The sequence below is a fragment of the Leopardus geoffroyi genome, chromosome C3 (genome assembly GCF_018350155.1).
Source record: "Leopardus geoffroyi isolate Oge1 chromosome C3, O.geoffroyi_Oge1_pat1.0, whole genome shotgun sequence".
NCBI lineage: Eukaryota > Metazoa > Chordata > Mammalia > Carnivora > Felidae > Leopardus > Leopardus geoffroyi.
The window spans coordinates 133535447-133549485 of record NC_059338.1 but is presented as its reverse complement, the minus strand read 5'-3'; the positions used below and the strand labels follow the sequence as shown (position 1 = coordinate 133549485).

Genomic DNA, 14039 nt, shown 5'->3' with positions numbered 1-14039 from the left:
GTCATAGTGACTCTGGTAAAATCTGTTTTACTCCCGATATATTTCCTGAAATGGGAGATGAGGCCAGAAATGTTGTTTATCTAGAGGTTACACTGCACAGAAAGATAGATAGATAAAATGATGAGACATTTGCTCTGACAGAACAATTCCTCATCTGTTCACATCAGGGTACAAAATGAATGTTCTAAAACAAGCCTGGTATCCAATTTTTTGGCTAAATACCAAGAAGTCTTTTTTGGCCTCGATCGCAACCTTCTATTTTCTTGGGATCTTTTATCATCTTTTCTTCCCAACAGGAAAAGCTGAGCTGCCTTAAAGTGTACATCATCCTCTGAAATAAGGATCTGCAAAAAATATTCTTCCCGGTAACTAAACTAGTGTCTCGGTAGATCTAAAATTCGGCCAATAACATGCTTACCCAATTCACTCATAACAATTTCTTTCAAATGGCAAGAGAAAGCAAGAACTGCTGGGTGCCATGTTTTGGAGATACTGGCTTTGGAGAAAGGTAGAAATCTGGATGTGAATTCCAGTTCCACCACCTTCTAGCTGTGACTCTAGACAAGGGACTGAAAACCCTAGGTTCCGCGTCTGTAAAACGGAGTTAATAACTAAACCTACCCTACGGGAGTGTTGTATGGATGAAATGAGACTGTGGATGTAAACAGTGGTGCCTGGTACAAAGTAAGCATTCCGTATGTGTAAGGTCTCATTTTCACTGAGGAAGCTGACTCTTTTGCTTTCTTTTTCTTTCTTTCTTTTTTTTTGAGGGAGAGAGAGAGAGAGAGAGAGAGAGAGCGTGCGCGCAAGAGGGCCAGCAGGAGAGGGTCAGACAGAGAGGCAGAGAAAGAATCTTAAGCAGTCCTCCCCCGTGCAGAGCCTGGTGTAGGGCTGGATCTCATGACCGTAAGATCATGACCTGGGCCAAAATCAAGAGTTGGATGCTCAACCAACTGAGCCACTCAGGCGCCCCTTGCTTTTGACCTAGTAATATTACAAACTTTGCTAGTATATGGGGACGGATCAATGTTTTATAGGGCCTGAAGCTTATACAATATGAGGAGGCTCTCTTCAAGAACACAAAATTAGGGGCACCTGGGTGGCTCCGTTGGTTAAGCATCCAACTTCGGCTCAGGTCACGGTCTGGAGGCTTGTGAGTTCAAGCCCCAGTTGGGATCTGTCCTGACAGCTCAGAGCCGGGAGCCTGCTTTGGATTCTCTGTCTCCCTCTCTGTCTGCCCCTCTCCTCTCTCTATCTGCTTCTCTCTCTCAAAAATAAACAAACATTGGGGCGCCTGGGTGGCTCAGTCAGTTAAGGGTCCGACTTCGGCTCAGGTCATGATCTCACAGTCCGTGAGTTCAAGCCCTGCGTCGGGCTCTGTGCTGACTGCTCAGAGCCTGGAGCCTGTTTCAGATTCTGTGCCTCCCTCTCTCTCTGACTCTCCCCCATTCATGCTCTGTCTCTCTCTGTCTCAAAAATAAATAAACGTTAAAAAAAAAATTAAAAAAAAACATTGAAAAAAATTAAAAAAAAGTAAAGAACACAAAATTAAGTGCAGTTCTCATTCTTATTTATAGAGAATAAGAAACAGTAGCCAAAACACTAGGCCTTCAAAAAAATTCAAATTTCATCTTCTGAGATCTCTTTAGATAATTATCTGAAATAGTACTTATGAAGAAGTACTTCCTGCTTGAAACACGGCTTCCCGGTCTCAATACACGCTCCAACTCCCAGCACTCACAGGGGCCAGCACGAGTAAGAGGCCTTGAATCTTAACTTTGATTGGCTTAGTGGTAATTCTGCCTCTGAAAGTATACAATCTATAACTTATTTCCTTTATTTTCTAATGTCAGTCATCTGGCTCTTGGGAGAAACGTGAACGCTCTGAATACAGAGCAGCGGTTTTCATGTCTGTGAGAAATTCTTTTCACTGATTAACAACACCTTAGCATCTTTTCCTTTTCATTCTTTGATATGGAGATAACTACAAAAAGACAATAAAAAAGACAATCTTGGGAGACATTCATCAGTAATCAAAGAAGCCTAGTTAGAAATGTATAGGTATTGGGGGTGCCTGGGTGGCTCAGTTGGTTAGGCATCAAACTCGATTTCGGCTTCAGTCATGATTTCACAGTTGGTGAGTTCAAGCCCCTTGTGGGGCTCTGCGTTGATAGGATGGAGACTGCTTGGGATTCTCTCTCTGCTCCTCCCCCCCACTCGCACTCTTTTTAAAAATAAACATTAAAAACAAAAAAAAAAAGAAAGGCATAGGTGTGTAGAACACATGGGAACTGGATTAGAGGCAGTTATAACTCAGAGAAGCTATTTGCTACAACGCTTCATAGCCCTTAACTGCAGTCTCCGCGAGATTTAAGATGTTTAATGAAATCATACCTAACTCCGTATCTTCAAAATCTCTTCTCTGATACGCCCCTAATGACACAGCAGTAACTATTATAAATCTTTATTTTGGTTTTGAGTATGTTACTTTTGGAATTTCTCTGTAGACCAACATTTTCTCTCATAATAAATAAAGAGAAAGTTGAAGACATCACCACCATTCTCGGAGGTAGGTAACGGAACACAGTTGAAAGCTCACAGACTTTGGAATCACCAACAGAGTGCGGGGTTTGAATTCTAGTTTGCCATTTACTAAATTTAAGGCCTCAACTCGGTGCTTTCGCATATCAGTTTCTTTATCTTTGAAATACAGACAACAGCATCAAGACCCGCGGAAGCGGCCCGGCAGTCAGTGGTAACACATGAACAGAGTAGGCTTCCTCAAGGGAGATAAAGGTAGCTAAAAACAGTATGTATAGATATATTTATAAGGCATTTAAAAATCTTGCTAAAGAAAAAAAAAATAGTAGTCTTGGATATAAAGTTTCCTGATTCTTGGCAACAGATTTTATCTAGACATTACCCACATGGTAAACTTCAATACATTCTTGGAGGTCAAAAAGTTTTACTTCCTACCTCTTCTGTTATCACAGTTTGCCTTATATCTATACCTATCTATATTCATCCAACTATCATAGCACTTCCTGACTTGCTATATTTCTTCTTTTTCTTAGATCCAAATACCAGCTTTATCACTTATTAAATGTAGGCACAGGCCAAGCTGAACAACCACAGGCCTCCCTGTAGGGTGAGTTCTCAAATCAGGGAGAAGGATGTACATGAGCTCTTCTGAAAAGGCTTTAATGTTTCTTTATTAATAAGCCCCTGGATGGTAGGGACAGTGTTTTGCTTCTCTTTGTATCTCTGATGCACAGCATGTGGCACAGGAAGGGCATCTGGTACATGCATCCTGAATATAAGTATGAGTTAATGAGAAATCATCACGTTTAAAAATAATTATGATATGGACCCTGGTCCTTTCCAGACTACACCACTGAAATTTATTTTATGCGCTATTTCATACTCACAGAGTGGTTAAATGATGGTCCTTAAATGCCTTCTACCATTTCTCTTCCCCCATCATTCTAGTCACACCTTCTTCAAGTATCTGAAGAAAACACTGAATTTCTTGTTGCTTTCACATTTCCTCTAAGCCCTAATTTTTGTTCATTATTTACATAAACACTTAAAAGTGTCTCTTATGTGCAAGGCCTTAGGGAAAGGATATAAAAATGAATAAACTATGGTTCTTCCATCAGAGTTTAAATGGTAGTGGGGAATTTTTTTCTTAAAGCTTAAACTATTATATTACAAACCAAAATGAAATATTGATTTTATCTAACAATGGCCCACAAGCTGTGCAGCTACAGGTTAAAGAGTAATTAAGGCTTCAGGCTCTGCCTAGAAGAATGTTTGGACAGATGGTACCTTAAAAGCCAGGTGAGGACATTTTACTTTAATCCTTACAGGGAGACTCACAAAGTTGTGAGAACAGTGGTTACATATCCATATATTTTTAGGAAGTTAATGCTAGTAGTAAGCAAATTTGGAAAGACCCAAACCGATTAAGGAATTTTAGCTGGGGACAAAAAGGAGGCTCAGGACTTCATAAGGAAGAGAAGGCAGTGACCGTGTATGGATACAGCACAGACCCAAGGTAGTGTTTTGAGGAAGGACGGTTCAAAGGGACAGAGCTACTAGAGAAACCAAGCGTTAGGGATGAGGAAAAGGCCGCTGATGTGGTCGACAGGAGGTCACTGCTGCTATTCCAGGGAGCACGTTTGATGAGAAGGGGCAAGCCAACAGGCCAGATTCTAGTGACTACATGGTAAATGGGAGTGTGTAACTTACTTCATCTGTAAGAAACTTGGCAATAAGGGACGAAGAATGATGGAACAGTGCAGTGTGGTGAGAAGGAAACCATCATCAAAAGACTGTAGAACCTCAGACCTTTCTTGGTCCAGGCCACATTCTGATGTTTCTCTATTCACTCCTCTGCTAACTGTAAGGCTAACAGCATCCAGTGAAAGTCAACTAGGCAAGGATTCTCTAGAAGCAACTTCTTTGATAACTCATTCTATCAGTATTTGTGCTATGTATGTATAATGTATACAAAACATACATTTATTTAGGGGCACCTGGGTGGCTCAGTCGGTTAAGCACCCAACTTCGGCTCAGGTCACGATCATACCTTGTGTGAGTTCGAGACCTGCCCGAGTCAGGTCTGTGCTGACAGCTCAGAGCCTGGAGCCTGCTTCGGATTCCGTGTCTCCCTCTCTCTCTGCCCCTCCCCTGCTTACGCTTTGTCTCCATCTCTATCTCTCAAAAATAAATAAATATCAAAGTATACATATATTCATAAATTGTATGCATTTACTGCTGTTAGGATGTATACGAAATATTATAAGAACTCAATGTTCTGGGCCCTGGCTTATCTTTTCATCTCTAGCTGAAATGACAGTGAGGACCTTCCATGAACCCCAGGCGAGACTATGACACTTCCCAGAGCACACTGGCCTTACTCTAGAGACACGCTTGGCAATGCCGCACCTTACCCATGGCCCATCCCCATCCTTCCTATTACTAGATCCCGAGCTCCATGAGGCAGCAGTCATGTCACCTACTGTATTCTGGAACTCAGTAAAAAAGAAGGTACTCACTAAGTATTTTCCAACTCACAGAATGATGTGTGTTTTTTGTTTTTTTGTTTTGTTTTGGTTTGTTTTACTCACCAAGATCCACCATTGAGAGCTGGGAGGGTAATTGTCACCTTACTGCTTTGTCCTATTACTATGGCAGTAATGACGACAACCCCCATCGGCCTTTTGACAGTTCAACTGTCCCTTGATAAATAGGAAAGGAGGATCTATGTGGAGTCCACTTAAAGATGAATACTATTTTAAGATTTCTAAATAAGAGAATGGGGTACTCTAACTTGCGAAATTTTCAATTTGTTTAGCAAAATATTTTAAAACCTGATTTTAAAAAAGTCAAATTACAGCCTCTGTAGAAAACAGTGCAATGGTTCCTCAAAAAATTAAACACAGAATTACTACATGATCCAGCAAAACCACTTCTGGGTATATATTCCCAAAAGATATAGGCAGGGATTTATTTATTTATTTATTTTTTAAATTTTCTCACAATTATAATTTTATTTATTTATTTATTTATTTATTTATTTATTTATTATTTTTTTTATTATATGAAATTTATTGTCAAATTGGTTTCCATACAACACCCAGTGCTCATCCCAAAAGGTGCCCTCCTCAATACCCATCACCCACCCTCACCTCCCTCCCACCCCCCGTCAACCCTCAGTTTGTTCTCAGTTTTTAACAGTCTCTTACGCTTTGGCTCTCTCCCACTCTAACCTCAAAAATATGGAACGCTTCACGAATTTGCGTGTCATCCTTGCGCAGGGGCCATGCTAATTTTAGTATATGTGCTGCCGAAGCGAGCACTAGGCAGGGATTTAAACAGGTATTTGTACACCAATGTTCATAACAGCATTATTTACAACAGCCACAAGGTGGAAACAACCCAGATATCCATCAACAGATAAGCAAAATATGGAATAATATGCAATGGGATACTATTCAGCCTTAAGAAGGAAGAAAATGCATATATATATTTTACATATACATATATGATACATAAATCTGATACATATGTGTGCGTGTGTGTGTATGAACATGGATGAACATTATGCTAAGTGAAAGAAGCCAATTACACAAAGTAAACACTGTATGATTCCATGTACACGAGGTACCCAGAACAGTCTAATTCAGACGCAGAAAGTAGAAGAGTGGTGGTCAGGGACTGGTGAGAGGAGTGGTGGATTATCTAAGAGAGAATTTCTGTTTGGACTGATGACAAAGTTCTGGAGACAGATATTGGTGACAGGTGCACAACAAGGTGAAGGTATACTTACTGTCACGCAAATATACACTTAAAAATGATAAATTTCATGTTACATATATTTTACCGAAATAAAGAAAGGTCAAATTAAAATCAATTCTCAGATTAAAGTTAATTGGTATCGTCTTTAATTAGTAAGTATTATAAGCAGACCTGCAATTCTTGTATTCTGTGAATTATCCTTCACTGACACATCCTTAGAAAACAGAACAGGATTTGAGACCTGATATGCTGATATGCCCAAGTCTAGAGTAATAACTGGACTAACAATTCTTTCTCTTTCTTTCTTTCTTTCTTTCTTTCTTTCTTTCTTTCTTTCTTTCTTTCTTTCTTTCTTTCTTTCTTTTTTTCTTCCTTTTTCTTCCTTCCTTCCTTTGCCTGCCTTCCTTCCTTCCTTCCTTCCTTCCTTCCTTCCTTCCTTCCTTCCTAATAGTTTTCTTTATTTTTGAGAGGCAGAGAGAGAGAGAGACAGAGCGCGTGTGGGGGAGGGGCAGAGAGAGAGGGAGACACAGAACCCGAAGCAGGCTCCAGGCTCTGAGCTGTCGGCACAGAGCTCAATGCAGGGCCCAAACTCGCGAACCGTGAGATCATGACCCGAGCCGAAGTCGGACGCTCAACCCACTGAGCCACCCAGGCGCCCCTGGACTAACAATTCTAATGAGATCCAAAACTGCAGAAGGCCAATTTTTACTGGACTTTGTGCTGATAGAAAGCATCAACTGTAAAGCTCTTCATTTCTTACCAACAAAGCTGAGATGAAGAACATGATCACTGTTTTCCTGGAATCATTACCTTAACACTGAGGGTAACAGAAAAGATGAGAAGAGATTAAAAAGAAACAAACAAAACGGACTACTGCACTTCTTACCAGAGATGAATGACCCAGTAATTAGCAAAAAGTGAATACTTTCTACATAGAAATGAAATAAAACAACTCAGAGTGGACAACAGCAATAAGGGAATTGGGAAGTGACATCTGTGAGTGAGTGCCTGTATCTGCCCGCCCCTCCTCCCCAACTATATATAAACAGACAAACAATATGATCTATGACGCCTGTACTTCCTCCTTCCCTGTAACCTACATAAAGAAGTCTGACGTAGTAAAAGGCTTCAGGGAAAGAAACATTCTTTAGGGGAACACGAGAAATGGCTGAAATGAGGCAGAATAACAGAATATCGAGAAGAGAAATCTTAATGTCATTGTGATTTTCTCTCATTTTCCCACAGCCTCCAGATTTGCCTCAAGGAATCTTTCTGTACCTCAGAACCTCCTCTCCATCTTCTTAGCTCCGGGTCATGTTTGGTGCCTTAAATGGTTAGGCAACATATGACACTAAGATATGGGACCACAGAAGGCATTCAATGCTCCAATACAGTATTAGCTACTTATTCTTTTTGAAGTATTTCCTTGGAAAAGATACTCAACATTGTTAATCATTAGGAAGGATTAGGAACATGTAAATCAAAACCACAATGAGAAATTAGCCCTTCACACCTGTTAGGATGGCCACTATCAAAAAACAGAAAATAACAAGTGGTGGTGAGGATGTGGAAAAATTAGAACTTTTGTGTATTGTGGGTAGGACTGCAAAATGGTGAAAACATTATGGAAAACATATGGAGTATGCAGGTTCCTCAAAAAATTAAAAATAAAACTACCATATGACACAACAATCCCATTTCCGGATATTTATCCAAAAGTATCTAAAACAAAGTCTTGAAGAAATATTTGCATACTCGCATTCATTGCAGCACTGTTCATAGTAAGAAGATGCGAAAGCAACTATAACGTCTGCTGATGGATGAATGGCTACAGAAAATGTGGTATATATAAATGGGACGTCACTGAGCTTTAAGAAGAAAAAAAAAAATCCTGACATACACTACAACAGGGATGAAGCTCGAGGACATTATGCCAAGTTAAATAAGTCAATCACAAAGAGACAAATACCGCATGATTCCACTTACAGTACGCGTCTAAAGTGGTTAGAAACAAAAAGTGGTTGCTAGGGGTTGGCAGTTGGGGGAAATGGCAAGTCGTTCAGTGGGTATATAGAGTTTCCACCATGCAAGACGAAAAAGCTCTAGAGGCTTCTTGTACAACAGTGTGTATATAGTTAATAATACAATCATGTACACTTAAAAACTGCTCAGATGGTAAATTTATGTTACTATTTTTTTTAACCACCAAAACACACACTCAAAACCAAAAAAGCTGTCATCACCCCAGAAAAAAGTCTCCTTGGAAAGACCAATTATGATAGTTGCATGTACAATAATTTATTACTGTATAATCCATTTCAGTCTGAAAATTAACTTAACCTAAAGCACTACAAAAACAGTCGCATTTCCCTCTTCCTCGTTCTACTAGTACAACAGGTTGGGAAAATAGGCTTGTTCTTACTCATTAAAAAAAAAAAAAAAAGAAAAACAAAAACAAAAAACAAGATGAAGAACAATGTACTTTAAGCCTAAACCAACCAGAGATGACAGCAATAAAAAGAACAAATAGTGGTGTTTGTCCTCTATATCTTTTATTTATTCCACTGTTAATTACTATATATAAATCTGATTGTAATAAGCCATTTCGAATCTTCAGTGGTGAATAAATTATATATACAGACACACTTAGATAATAAGTGAACTATGGGGCAACTGGAAACGCTTGTTCTCTTCTCCCTACCACACCCCGAATATTAATTCTCTCAAAAATTATATCATTCTTCAAACTAAGAAAAATGAATTAGAGGTAACTATAGCTCATGGCAACTTAAACTTATCTGACAAAATCTGAACAGAGGAGTTCTTTCAAAACCAATACATCCAGTATCTGCATAGCACTAAATAGAAAATGTGAGTATGCTTTCTATTGGCGACATAATCTAGTCTAACACAGTATGTCTATTTAAAATAAGGAAAAATATCCCAAATTAACTGAAAATCATAATAAAAAAAACCCATAAAAAACTATAAAATACTCCTCCTTACCCTGGGTTTTAAAATATATTCTAGTTGACAAGTTGTGTGGATTTGTCATCCTTATTTTAAGACGGTCTCAAGAACTAAACTTATCAGAGTCTAAGAAAGTTTTAAAAGTTTACCTACTGCACTTAAGGAGACATAAACACACTTCCAGGAGACAAACTAAAATATCACAAATACCATCACAAAAGAGTATAATTTATCATCCTCGTACAAGAGACAAAATGGTAGAATAAAAATTTCAAGTTCTTAAACGTAGGGTGCTATTTTCCCCCAATATAAAACCATTATAATAAGGCTAGAGAAAAGCTAAGCATCAGAAAAACTGGAGACATCTACTCTACACAGGCTAAGAACAACCATTGTGCTCAGAAATGCCGCAGGTATGAGTGATAAGTAGATAGGGTCTCTGCCATCAAGGAATTTGTCATTCAATGGGGGAAGAAAGAGAAAACCACAAAAGAACCTAATCAGAATAAGATTAGATAGTATAAGAAATGAGACGGAGATTCAAAGGAGATGAGGCTACATTGGTTGGGAATTAAATCCTTTGTTGGGGCGCCAGGATGGTTCAGTCGCTTAAAGCGACTCCTGACTTCACCTCAGGTCACTATCTCCCGGTTCATGAGTTCGAGCCCTGTGTCAGGCTCTGTGCTGATAGTGCAGAGCCTGCTTGGGACATTCTCTCTCTCTCTCTCAAAATAAATAAGTAAACCTAAAATAAAGAAGTTCTTTGTTAAAACAGCAGTATCTGAGACGAATCTTGAAGAATGGACACGAAGACTCTACTGAGAATGGGCAGAAACAGGATAAGGAGGAACTCCAGCTAGGGAGGAAAGAGTATGAATAATGATGCAAAAGCAAAAACCCCATAAATATGTGTCGCCAACAGTACGTGGTCTAGGGGAGTCGTCTTAGGGTATGCACACTGAGGATATGGGACATAAGAACGTAGCAATGGGCTAAACTAGTCAGATGTGGGGTAGTGGTGAAGGTGCCCTGTTGTTGGACGGGATCACCCAGCCTAGATTCCCTTTCGCTGTGCTTTACCAACCTAAGATAGTTGTACCACTCTATCCTTGTGGACTACTAAAGGTGGCAAAGAGTCAGCCAGCTGGAGGGGAAGAGGAGAGAAGCATTCTGGGCAGAAGACGCAGTGCAGGCCCGTGTCAGTGCCGGCTGTGGAGGAGGGATGCAAGTTCAAGGAGTTTGTGGGTTGGAGCAAGGGAGAATACGAAACAGATCACAGAGGGACTTGTATGCTGTGGTGAGGGTTCTCCTCTTGGACTCCGTCACAGAGCCTACAGCAGTCACTGAAGTTGAGGTGGAAGGATCAACTCGGCCCTCTCTCAAAGGGGTTTTAGAGAGTGCCTTTACCCAATTCTTGTGGAAGAATGGCCCGGTATTGCTCCCCTGGGCACAGTGACAGATCTGACTATTTCTGAGCTGCGGGAGAAGAGACAGGGGTGGGTGGCATACTGATTCACCTCCTGTTGACAAGGACAGGGAAAGGCTGAGCAGCAGGACACAGGCGGGCATTCTTCACTAAGGATGGGTGGGATTTAAGCGGAAGATCAGGGCTGACACCTAGGGGGCTCAGGACAAGGGCTCTTACCTAAGTGCTCACAGCTGTCAAATAAGACTGTGCTTTAAGTCATTCGTGACAATGTCCTAAGAGACTACAAAATAAAATTTTACATTAAAGACGTTTCTCTTTGTGTTTAAACCTGAGCACGCACGCTTCTGAATATGTTGCCAGTCCTCCTCTGTCTTTGTCAGGCTGTCTGGTGTTGGTCTATCTTTGTAGGTCTTGCTTACTACCTTTCCATCTTGTTCTTTCCCCCCTTCATTTCCTCCTGTTCCTTCTATGCCCCCTCAACAAGCTATAAAAATGAATAAAAGGCAGGGGTGCCTGGGTGGCTCAGTCAATTAAGCATCCAACTCTTGATATCGACTCAGATCACGATCTCACGGTTTGTGGGACTGAGACCTGCATTGGGCTCTGTGCAGACGGCACGGAGCCTGCTTGGGATTTTCTCTCTCTCCTTCTCTCTGCCCCTCCTCTGCTTGCTCTCTCTCTCTCTCAAAATAAATAAACTTTAAAACATTTTTAAAAAATGAATAAAATATTTCTTGTTAAAGATGACTAAGGTATTTTGTAGCTCTGTAGCATGTTTTAACGTAGTTTTTTCTTGTTATTGTTGTTTTATCAGTTACGTGCCCCCCCCCCACCCCCAGCCTCCTAAAGTCAGTAGCATTTAAAAAAAGGTTTCCTATTTCTAGTATCTCTAGAATCTAGGAACCATGGTAGACAACTTCAAGTTAACTCTGGTGAAGATAGCTAAGAGTTTCTCATTTTATGTCACCTTCTCTAAATTTCAATATTGCTTACAGTATTTTACTTACTGTCCATCTGGCTCTGACCTGCCCTTTTCGGCCTCAAATCCAAACAATTGCTTCAAAATACCATATTCTGTAGCTAAACAATCTGACTTCACACATAGTGTATGCCTTCGAGGGCTCCTGTGCCTTTGCTCAGGCCCCTCTGCTCCCTGTTTGGAAAAGCCTCTCTCCCCCAACCCTCACTCTCTCACCTTTTATAATCTCACTTTTCCAGAAGAAAGGAACAGAGAAGAACTACAAAAACAAACAGAAAACAATTAACAGAATGGCAATAAGTATTTACCTACCTATGATTTCTTTAAATGTAAACAGACTAAATGCTCCAATCAAAAGATCTAGAGCAACTGGCTGGATTAAAAAACAAAATCCATCTATGTGTTGCCTACAAGAGACTCACTTCAGATCTAAAGACACACACAAACTGAAAATGAAAGGATGGAAAAAGACATTCCTTGCAAACGGAAGCAAAAAAAAAAAATCGAGGTAGCAATACTTATATCAGACAAAACAGACTCTAAAACAGAGACTATCATAAGAAACAAAGAAGGGGATGGTCAATCCAACAAGAGGCTATAACAATTGTAAATATCTCTGTGCCCGTCATAGGAATACCTAAATGTATGGAACAAATATTAAAAGAAATGGAGAAAGGGACAGGAGTACAAAGTCGGGGGCTTTAACCTCCCCCTTACATCAACGGACAGATCATCCAGACAGAAAACCAACAGGTTACCACTGGCTCCGAATGACACTTTAGACCAGATGGACTTAAGAGACACATACACAGAACACTCCAATCCCCATCAACAGAATATACATTATTTTCAGGCATATAGAGAACATTCCCCAGGATAAATCAAGGTCACAAAACAAACGTCAAAAAATTTAAGGAGATTGCAGTCCTATCAAGCATCTTTTCTAATAGTGGTAAAACACTAGAAATCAATTACAAGAAAAAAACTGGAGGGTAAAAAAAGAGAAAAAAGACAAACACGTGGAGGCTAAGCAACGTGCTACGAAACAAAAAATGGGTCAACAAAGAAATCAAAGAGGAAATGAGATAAATGAAATTGAAAATACAGCGGCTCAAAAACTTTGGAAGGCAGCAAGAGCAATTCTAAGAGAGAATCCAGAGTGATACAGGCCTACCTCAAGAAAGGAGGAAAATGTCAAACGCTCTAACTGTGCACCTAATGGAACCAGAAACAGAAGAACAAAGCCCAAAGTTAGCAGAACAAAGGAAATAATAAAGATCAGAGCGGAAATGAGTTAAATAGAAACTAAAAGGACAATAAAAAGATCAATGAAACTAAGAGCTGCTTCTCTGAAAAGATTGATAAACCTTTAGCCACACTCCTCAAAAAAAAAGAGGGGGGGGGGAGGGCTCAAATAAAATCAGAAATGAAAGAGGAAAAATTACAACTGACACTACAGAAGCACAAAAAAATTGTTTAAGATTACTATGAAAATGTATATGCCAACAAGTTAGACTGCATACAGGATATGCATAAATTCCTAGAAACATACAATCTTCTAAGCCTGAATTGGAAAAAATAGAAAATCTGAACAGACCAATTACAAGTAATGAAATGTAAACAGTAATCAAAAAACTCCGAATAAACCAGAGTCTAGGATCAAAAGACTTCACAGGTGAACTCTACCAAATATTTAAAGAACAGCTGTTAAGCTATTCTTCTCACACTATTCCAAGAAACTGAAGAGGAAGGAATTTTCCCAAGTCCAATCTATGATGCAGGCATTGCCTTGATACTAAAACCAGACAAGCACCATGAAAAATCTTAATAAAGTAGGTTTAGAAGGAACATACCTCAACCTAATAAAGGTCATGTGACAAACCCAAGCTAACATCATATTCAATGGTGAAAAGTTCAGAGCTTTTCCTCTAATAACTGGGAACAAAACAAAGATGTCCACTCTCACCACTTTTATTCAATGTAAAACTGGAAATCCTAGCCATAGCAAGCAGATAAGAAAAAAGACATCCAGACTGGTAAGGAAGAAGTAAAACTGTCACCATTTGCAGATGACATGATACTATGGCATACAGAAAACCCTAAAGACTCCACCAAAAAACTATTAGAACTAAGAAATGAATTCAGTAAGGGTGCAGGATACAAAATTCTGTTGCATTTCTAGGTAACAATAATGAGCTATCAATAAGAGAAATTGAGAAAACAATCCCATTTACAATTGCCTCAAAAAAACAAAAAACCCCACAAAAAACCCAAGAATACATTTAACCAAGGAGGTGAAAGATCTGTGCTCTGAAAACTGTAAGATACTGATGAAAGAAACTAAAGATAACACAAGTA

The 14039-nt window shown here is 39.6% G+C and overlaps 1 protein-coding gene and 1 pseudogene across 17 annotated transcripts in view; both read right to left on the bottom strand.

Moving 5' to 3' along the window:
* Positions 1–14039, bottom strand: part of NCOA2 (nuclear receptor coactivator 2) — a 291905-nt gene that overhangs the window by 84037 nt on the left and 193829 nt on the right. The gene's annotated exons all lie outside the window — the stretch shown is intronic.
* Positions 5778–5864, bottom strand: LOC123587064 (annotated as a pseudogene).